This window comes from Callithrix jacchus, chromosome 7 (assembly GCF_049354715.1).
Source record: "Callithrix jacchus isolate 240 chromosome 7, calJac240_pri, whole genome shotgun sequence".
Taxonomy (NCBI): Eukaryota; Metazoa; Chordata; class Mammalia; order Primates; family Cebidae; genus Callithrix; species Callithrix jacchus.
Genome location: NC_133508.1, coordinates 52495250 through 52504117, shown reverse-complemented (window position 1 = coordinate 52504117; position 8868 = coordinate 52495250). Strand labels below are relative to the sequence as shown.

Here is an 8868-nt window from a genome sequence, read left to right as displayed (position 1 = left end):
CCTTCCCCGGCCCTGAGGGGAACCCACAGCACTCCGCGGGGCGCGGCGGGCGCCAGGCGCGGCGGGTCAGACTCACCCGGGAGGCGGCGAGTCCGGCTCCGTTTCGGCCGGGCGGCCCGGGGCTGGGGGCTTCGCGACCCCCGCGGCGCCCCGGCCGGCTTACTCCGGGGGCGCCGCGATCGCGTGGCTGGAGTTCGGGGGATTCTCAGCCGAGGGAACGCGGCGGCGGAGAGAGCGCACTGCCAGCTCAGGGACCGGGATGGGGACGCAGGAAGCGCGGCTCCGGAGCGCCGGCGTGCGGGAGGGTGGGACCGCGGGAGGCGGAGGGCGGCGCCGGCCGGGAGCAGCCTCCAGCCCGGAGAAGCACCGCCCACCGGCCGACCCTCCCTCGCGGCCCTCGGCACCACCCCCCAGCCCGAGGCGCGGGATCGCCACTGCTCAGGGCGGGCGCCCACTCCCTAGCGTCCGCCGGGGGAGTGCGCAGTGCGTCTTGGGGGACTGAGCCTAAGTTCTTCCCGACGAGTTGGACGAGAGAGGATCGGGAGAAAATAGAGCCCTGATGCCCCCTCCTCCCTAGGGCCCAGGGAATCGATATGCCGGCGTGTGCGCGCGCGTGTGTGTGACGGGTGGTGGTCTGGGGATGTCTTAAGCCAGGAGTCCCAGATTTTAGGGGTTTAAGTAGAGCTGGGAGACCCGTTTCCTTCCCAGACCAGGCGCAGACGCGGAGGTACAGCTCCACCAGCCGCCGCGCGGCGCCTTTACCTGGCGAGACACTCACCTCTCCCCTTTCCTGGGGAGGCCGCCGCCTACCTCTCCACCTTCTGCCCTGGGCTGGTGCCCGGCGAGGTGAGTGACGGGCAGAGGTAGGGAAGGAGGAAGCGAGTTTTTTAAAAACCGAGTCAGCTCACGCCCTCGGCCAGGGTCTCCACCCGCGGCCTGGTCCCTAGGGCGCCCTCGGGACCGCACGCCTGAGTCCCGGCCCAGGTGGGGCCCATTCCGGGTTCCTGCGCGCGGGCACTGGATGGGGTCGCGTTGCGCCGGAGCCACCCTTGCTGAGGGCTCATCCCCAGGTTTGCCGAGAACTTTCTCGGCGAGGCGCCGGCTGGTGTTCTACCCCGCGAGTGGCAGGCGGGCAGCCAGTCTTTGCTCGAATCCCTGGAGGCCGCGAGCTGCTGCCGAGTCCTGGCTCCGGGGAGGGCAAACCCGAACTCGGCGCGGACGTCTCTTACCCGTGGCTCTGCTTCCGCCCCTTGGAGATTTGCCCTCAGAACCGCGTGGCTGTGGCGCCCGAACTAGGGTGAGCTAGGTTTAGCCAGACCACCAAAAAACGTGGATTCAAAACACAGAGGGAAGAGCCAGCCCCATTCCCTCTCTCAATCTTAGATTTTTATTTTTATTTTTAATTCCGAGAGAGGTCAGGCCGGGTCCCCTTTTTAGGTGAGCGTCCAGCCCTTTGAAGTTCAAACACCGAGAAACCTTTAGGCAGCTGGCGGGCGTCGCAGGATCGAGCCGAGGACTGAAGGCGCCTCCTACCGGGAATCCACCGCCTCCAGACGAAAATAGGCTGCAGTCAAGTTCACTTCCAAAAGCGGAATTCATGGGTACATAAGGTGTCCACGGTGTCCACGTGTGTATACCTGCCGAGTTGTAACATGTGGCTATCCCCGCCCCCCATTCTTGCACCCTAACAGTTCGACAGAACTTGGCGTCCACAAAATGGCAAGTTTGGGTCTGTCTTATGATTTGGGTAGTGGGAAGGCATTTGGGAAACAGTCTCCATGTCTATAACAGCAACTGCTATTCCTCACATTCTTACTATGAACTAGGCACGGGGTTTACCCCTCACATCCTCTGAACCATCTCATTTAAGCCTCAGAACCTGGGAGGCAGTTATTGGTTATGCCCAGTTTATAGAAGAGAAAGCTGAGGCTTAAGGAGGTGAGATCATTTTGCCCAGTGAAAGCACAGCTGGGAAGTGTCAGGATCTAGACCCAAGCTGGTCCACTCTAGAGCTTCTGCTCTCCCTGCTATAGGATAATTCCTCCTGTCTGCACATACTCTCCACCCTGAGAGAACATTCACCTTGCCTGGCTGCCTGCAAATGCTTAATAAGTATTTGTTGGATGAATGAAAGCCCCAAATAATAAGCCATGATTTTAGTGAAAGAGAACCCTTTGTGTAGGCAGGTACATATAATAATATGCTCCCATTTATGAGCTGTGTGTATTCATCCCAAAGTTTAGACAGTGCCTGTGGGGACCTTCTCTGGCTCCAAAGGAGGGGCAGGAAACAGTCACGTAGCTCTCAGATAAGACCAAGAATCTGGTTTTCATTTGACTCTGCAAGACAGACTTTGGAGAGGCCTGGGGGTGGGGGTGGGGGTGATGTTAATGTCAGAACAGCTTCCCTGGCTCCTAATCTGAAGACAAAAAGCTGCTGTACTTTTCCATGCCAGGATCATCCCAGATCCGCCCCACTCTGCTGCAGACCCAACTGGGCAGGTCTTGTTTATCACAGTATATCATCTTCAGAGTGTTCCATTTAAGCAGGCTCACCCTGATCTGGGGAGAGGCTGACAAAATTCTCAGCCAAAGCTGAGGCCTAGGCAAAACTGAAGAAGCTACCAAAGAAAGCGTGTTTCTCCTGATCATCCTCCCCTCCACAGCCCTCTCCCTCTACACGGTTAGTTTCTCTGAATCTTCCCAGGCTCTCCATGGCCCATTGAGCCTCACCTCAGTTAACTGCCAACTCCTTCCATTAATGTCAGCTGACAAGGGCCTGAGCTGTGTCCTTGGAGGAAAGATCCAAAGAAATGAATCTCAAATGGTAGAGGTTCTATTATTATAATAGGCAGTGAGGAGGATGCCAGTTACCATTGACTGAACCCTGTGTTTCACGTGAGCTGCATACATTGTGTTATTTGATCCCCAAAACAGCCCTAGAAGGAAGATTCTGTTATTCCAGTTTTTCAGGTGAGGCCGTTAAGACTCAGAGAAGTTAGGTACCTGGATCTGCTAGCAAGTGATAAAGTATTGGCGGGGTGCAGTGGCTCACGCCTGTAATCCCAGCACTTTGGGAGGGCGAGGCAGGTGGATCACTTGAGGTCGGGAGTTTGAGACCAGCCTGACCAACATGGAGAAACCCCATCTCTACTAAAAATACAAAATTAGGTGAGCATAGTGGCTCATGCCTTTAATCCTAGCTACTTGGGAGGCTGAGGAAGGAGAATCGCTTGAATCCGGGAGATGAGCTGAGATTGCGCCATTGCATAGCAGCCTGGGCAACAAGAGTGAGACTCCGTCTCAAAAAAAAGAGTATTTGAATCTGCGGCCTTTGCAGGACGCTTGCTCTAAATCACTATGCTAGGAAGCCCCTTTTGGAATAAGCAGAATAATGGCTGCCCAAAGATGTTCACAACCTGATCCCCAGAACTGGTTACTTTACGTGCAAAAGGGACTTTGCAGATGGGATCAAGGTAAGGATATTGGGACCGGGAGGTTATCGTTAATTATCCTGGTGAGTCCAATGTTGCAAGCGTTCCTACAGAGGGAGGCAGGAGGGTCAGAGTTAGAGAGGGAGGTGTGATGATAGAAGTAGAGATCAGAATGATACAGTTTCTGGACAAGGGTCAGTAGCCAAGGAATGTGGGCAGCCTCTAGGAGCTAAAAAAAGAAAGGAATGAAGCCTCAGCCAGAGCACCCAGCAGCTCAGCTCTGCAGATCCGTTTTGGACATCAGACCTCCAGAACTGTAAGAAGAGAGTAAATTGTGTTGTTCTAAGCCATGACATTTGGGATAATTTGTCACAGCAGCAGGAGGAAACTAATACATCCTGCAAACTCAGTCACCGAGACAGATATTCATTTCACCTGCCTGCCTTTTTGGTTGACCGTGCGCTGTAAGCCTCTGGAGAGGATCCACGATGTAGCCTACATCATGGATTTAGAAAGAAGACAGGATTCCATCACGTTAGTCCTTGGTTTCTGAATCCTCTGCCATTTGTGAGCTGTGTGACCTTGGGGAGATGTCTTGTCCTCTCTGAGCCTCAGTTTCCTCATGTGTAAAAACAGAGATGCTGATAATACCTATTTAGCAGGACCGACTCGGGGATCAGGTGAACCAGTAGGTGACAATGTGCCCAGTATGATCTGAAACATGAGCTGTTGGGAGCATTAGCCTGTCTAGTTCTGAAAGCCTGACTTCCAAGAGGAGAGGATGCCATTCTGGGAATTCCTGAGGCATTACATTTTTACTCTTTCTGTCTGAATGGGTAAATAACGCCAGGGTTTTTAAGTATTCGACTGTCCCTGGCCAGGACCCCTGTCTGTCATGCCTGATTTTCCAGGCACGCCAATGAAAGTGAGGTTGAAAAGTCAGCTCTTAGAAATAGATCAGCAGGCAGAGCAACTCACACATGTGCTCAGGAATATACATCCAAGAGTTTTCATTGCTGATTATTGTAATGGTGAAAAATGGTCACCAGCCTCAAGGCCCAGCACTAGGAGATATGCTAAGGAGATTGTGGTGTAGTTTCAGGCTGGCACACTGTGAAGTTGCAACAAAGAATGAGGGAGAGCTATCTGATACGGAAGAATGTTCAAGATGTATCATTCACTGAGAAAGGCAAGACACTAAATATGATACTACACAAACAACATTTGTTTTTTTGAGATGGAGTCTCACTCTGTCATCTAGGCTTGAGTGCAGTGGTGCTATTTCAGTTCACTGCAACATCCGCCTCCCAGGTTCAATCGATTTTCCTGCCTCAGCCTCCTGAGTAGCTGGGATTACAGGTGCACGCCACATGCCCGGCTAATTTTTTGTATTTTTAGTAGAGACAGGTTTTCACCATGTTGGCCAGGCTGGTCTCGAACTCCTGACCTCAGGTGATCTGCAAGCCTCGGCCTCCCAAAGTGCTGGGATTACAGATGTCAGCCACCGCACCTGGCACAAATGACTTTTTAAAAAGATGTAGACACATGTATATTTGATTATGCACAGAAAGACTATAGAAGGAATCAAGCCAAACAGGTTACCCTTAGAAACTGGGGAATGTGTGTATTGGGGAGGTAATTTTATTAATCAGTGAGAATGTGTTAATAAGTTGGCTGGGAGCCACCTGTGTTGCCTCCCAGGTGCATATTCTCCCGGGTCCTCCCTTGCTTGCTGTTCTCGGCCATCTGTCACTCTTTTCTCTTGCTTCGTTCTAAGCAGGTAACCCTTTCTTCCCACTGACTTTTTTTTATTTTGAGACAGGGTCTTGCTCTGTCACCCAGGCTGGGGTGCAATGGCATAATCTTGGCTCACTGCAGCCTCCATTTCCTTGGCTCAAGTGATTCTTCCACCTCAGCCTCCTGGGTAGTTGGGACTATAGGCATGTGCCACCACACCTGGCTAATTTTTTATTTTTTGTAGAGACAGGGTCTTGCTATGTTACCTAGTCCAGTCTCAAAATCATGGGCTTAAGTGATCTGCTTGCCTTGGCTTCCCAAAGTGCTAGGATTACAGGTGTGAGCCACGGTGCCTGGCCCCCACTTACTCTTAATGTGGGCTCATTTCTAAACCCGTGAGGAGCTGAGCAATGTCTGTGCTGTATGACTCTTGCCAAAGTCAGCAGTAAATCACGTATGTGCACTTTCAACCTGGCCTTTTCCTGAAGCAGTGCTCATTAGTCACTGGGAAGGGATGTGTCTTGCATGTAGGTTTCACTGGTGACATACTGGCCAGCCTCGCTGAAGGCTGAATCAGGTCTATGTGGCAGACAAATTGTGCTCACATAGCACAAAGCGAAGTTGGATAGTTGGACCATTAGTTGAAATAAAACAGTTTTGTCCCATTTCCTGAAAAATTTTGATTCTGGAAGTGTGTTTCTACCTGAGTTACCAGTGTAACTGGACCTGTGTAGACAGCCCAGAATGGAGCTTCTGAGCATGTCGTAGCGTTGGGGTACACATTCTTGAGACCCCTGATAGCAGCCAGCCAGCAATTCTATCTCCCTATCACTCCATCTTCTCTTGTGCTCCAACTTGTAGAAACTTCCGTCTAAGCCTCAGCATGATTGCAATTCATCTGGCTGCTTCCTAACTGATGTCCCGCTCCCAAACGCTCCCCCTTTAATCCATTCTCTGTATTGTAAAGTCAGCAATTCAGTGGGTGCCATTGTTAACTCGTGCAGTCCAGCCTCCTCTGCAAGGACCTGCAGGACTTCCTAAGTGGGTGGGCCCTTCTCATGAGCTCAGCCTCGTTACTCATCACCCCTCGGGCTCCATGCTCACTCATCTTTCCATGGGTCTCTTTTCCATCAGCAATGAAACCTTTCCCAGAAGCTCCCGGTAAAACTTCCTTGATACCTCCTTTGCCGGAACTGGGTCATATACCTGTCACTGCCAAGGATCCTCAAAACGAGCGTAGACTCTCAGGATTCACCTGGAGTCACCTGGGGGTTGGGGAAGACACCTGAACTAAATGGAGGTTGACAACAGGAAGAATGCCAGTGGCTGTCAGAAGCCCGCAGCGGGTCCCTGCAGCAGGTAACCTCGAGCCCAGGGAGCCTGTCGTGTTGGACTGGCACACACTGAAGCAGGAAAGCCAACCACAGAGGGAGCAGGAGAAAGAAGCAACCTGGATTGCCTCTGGCCCTCCAGTTCTGTTCTTCCCAGGAATTTTCTTTCCTGATGAGTTTCTGTTTCTTGTAATGAAAGGACGCTAAGAGAGTCTCTTTGAAGCTTTGACAAGCAGCTGAAGACTGCCAGAGGCCAGGCCTGGGTGCCCTGACCCTTTCTGCTAGTTAACTAACTGCCCAGGGTCCTGTGGGATGGAATTCCAAGGAAATCCACTTGCCTCTTGGATAAGTCAATGAAAATAATAGCAGCCAACCATCATCCAGTGCTGAACAGGGCCAAGCACACTGCTGCACACTGTACCAGGCCTGATGCATCTGATCAGGCTCATAACCACATGAGGAAGTTACTATATTTCCCCTTTCTACAGATGGGGAAACTGAAACACGGAGAGGTTAAGTGACTTGACCATGAACACTGAGCCAGCAAAGCTGGGGTCTAGGCCTGGCCCCAGGCTGCCTAGAGGCTGTGTTCTCGAAGCTTCTCTACCCTGGCTCTCATGGAACTGGTGCTTATGACACCCTTCAGATGGGACTCCAGGTTTGGAGAATGGATCATAAACCTGGGGACAGAGGGGCCCAAAGGGAGAAGCATGACAGTAAGTCCCACACCCGCCATGACCCTGGTCACCCACAGGCTCTGCCATGCTGCTGCAGTGGGATGATTCTGCACTTGATGAACATCTTTTTTTCCTCCCTTTTGTTCTTTCCAGATGGTGGCTCTTCTTCCTTTAGGGGAAACCTCATCCAGCAGAAAAGCAGAGATGCTTTTGACTTTCAAGAGTCAATACTTTGGCATTGCAAGAGCCTTTGAGTTTCAAAAGTAGAAGTCCCAGACCAGGTACGGTGGCTCATGCCTGTAATCCCAGCACCTTGGGAGGCCAAGGCAGGTGGATCACGAGGTCAGGAGATCTAGACCATCCTGGCTAACACGGCAAAACCCCGTCTCTACTAAAAATACAAAAAATTAGCTGGGGCATGGTGGCATGTGCCTGTAGTCTAGCTACTTGGGAGGCTGAGGCGGGAGAATTTCTTGAACCTGGGAGGTAGAGGTTGCAGGGAGCTGAGATCGCACCACTGCACTTCAGCCTGGGCAACAGAGCAAGACCCTGTCTCAAAAAAAAAAAAAGTAGAAATCCCAGAGTTTTCCAGGAATAAAATTTGTGTCATTAACAAAACATCTGGAAGGCTGAGCAAGATGCAAGAATCGTTTCCCCATGACCGAGATGAGGTCAAGTACCCTGGGCCAGGGGTCTGGGCAGAAGGTCTAAGGAGAATGGACGAGCCATGATGTGATGTGGGGCTCTAGGGAGTTGAGTCCCTCCCAAGCACCAGCCCTGCACTGGCTTCATGGGTAAATGCGACTTGCGGGCAAGCTCAGGAGAGCACCTGCCCCTCCCCAGCAAGGCACAGATGCAGTGGGGGAGGGAGTAATTGGCAGAGGGGTGAGGTAGCCTTGACGAGGTTTACCAAGCTCGGCAACATCTCCCATGTGCCCGAGAGGAGGGAGGAAGATGCTGAGAGAAGAAGAAAGAAGCCAGGCCTGGAGACTTCCAGGAGGCCTAGGCAGCGGCATCTCTCATCAGGAAGACGGCAGTGAGGCCAACACAGCAGCTGTCAGGGGAGACCAGATGCTGCCCCTGCCTGGGCCTTGGACCTTTGTGAGCCTCCTCTGCCCCAACAACAAATCTAGACACAACCCAGGACGAGAGGTAGGGAGGCCCTGATTAAATATGGCTAGGTGTCTTTCCACCAGCAGAATGGGGACTTCAAATAGAAAAGTAAGTACAGTTGTGAGAGTAGAAGTCATGTTTCTTGCACATTCAGATGTGGACTGGTCCTTCTGGTTTCCCTGCTGTTCCTCAAAGGGCTTTGCATGTTCTGCTCTGCTTTCTTGCTCATTTCTACACAAAGGAAGGAGGTTACCAGGTTTCCTTAGGAGAAACAGATGAGGCAGAGTCATAGAGCAGAGCTCACAATATTCTTCCTGCCCTTTCCTTTCTTTTTTTTTTTTTAAAGAGGAAAGAAAGAAAAAAAAAGAATGAAAGAGAGGAAGAAAGGAGAGAGAACAGGAATCTTGCTCTATTGCCCAGGCTAGAATGCAGTCTAAAAATGGGTATTGAAAACCTCTTTAATGCCAATAATTGTGCTTAACAATGGAGACAGGAAGGAATAAGGGAGGAAAATAACAAACAAGCAGCCAACCAATATTTCATTTAAGTCTGTGAAATGCTATGCAATTGCTGAGGA

The 8868-nt window shown here is 51.6% G+C and overlaps 1 protein-coding gene across 4 annotated transcripts in view; it reads right to left on the bottom strand.

Moving 5' to 3' along the window:
* Nucleotides 1-267, bottom strand: part of TMEM51 (transmembrane protein 51) — a 60571-nt gene extending 60304 nt beyond the window's left edge. For all 4 annotated transcript variants that reach the window (XM_078330422.1, XM_009000443.5, XM_009000445.5 and 1 more), the window contains exon 1: nucleotides 77-267. The gene's annotated coding sequence lies outside the window, so the exon portion shown is untranslated. The remainder of the gene's footprint in view (nucleotides 1-76) is intronic.
* Nucleotides 268-8868: the final 8601 nt, after the last annotated feature.